Source organism: Chinchilla lanigera, unplaced genomic scaffold (assembly GCF_000276665.1).
Source record: "Chinchilla lanigera isolate Chin_1 unplaced genomic scaffold, ChiLan1.0 scaffold00136, whole genome shotgun sequence".
Lineage (NCBI taxonomy): Eukaryota > Metazoa > Chordata > Mammalia > Rodentia > Chinchillidae > Chinchilla > Chinchilla lanigera.
Window position 1 is genome coordinate 297,805 of NW_004955537.1, and position 758 is coordinate 298,562.

Consider the following 758-nt stretch of genomic DNA (forward strand, 5'->3'; position numbering starts at 1 on the left):
TATCCGGCAGCTCAATGCCTCTCTCAGGTCACTCTCAGACCATCCTGTGGAAATTTGGAGCACAGAGATACTGGAGGTTAGGCAGGAACAGAAAGAGAGAAACTCAGAAGGGAGCGAATGGATGGATGGCTGGCTGCATGGATGACGGTGATGGGCTCGCCCACGGTACAGACGGCAGGCCGTTCAGGACCTCTGACTGTGAGGAAGCGCTGGCCGTAAGGACAGGCACCGCCGCAGGGTCGCGGGTGCCCGCGGGCGCGAGCCGGGAGCTCGGCGGCTTCCGGCTTCCGGGTTCGCGGGCGTGCGCTCCCGAGGAGGGCGGGCGCGCGGAGCGTGGAAGCGGAGCAGCGTCCACAGCGACCGCGTGGGGCGGGGCAGCTGGGGCCGCCGGGGCGGAAGCGGCTGGCGGTTGTCGGGAGGGCGCGTCGGGGGAACGGAGGTGCCGGGCAACCGGGACTGCGGCCTAAGCGGCCGGTGTGGACCTGGCCGCTGCTGCCGGTCTAGCGTCAGTGTGGCGGCCGGCGCGGTGTCCTCGCCCACGTTCGCGAGGAGCCCGGGGCCACCCGCCTGGGGGCCGTGGCTCGGAATTGGAACGGACCCTCGCCCGGTCGGGAGGCCAGGCGGTCTCTGGGCTGCCGAGGGCTGTCTGCGAGCGCGCCGGGCGCCGCGCTGTGTCCGTAAAAGGCGAGCGGCGAGCGGCGTCTGTGGCCACCAGCCGGCCGCGAGGAGCCTCAGGGACGCGCGGGCGCGGCCGTCCT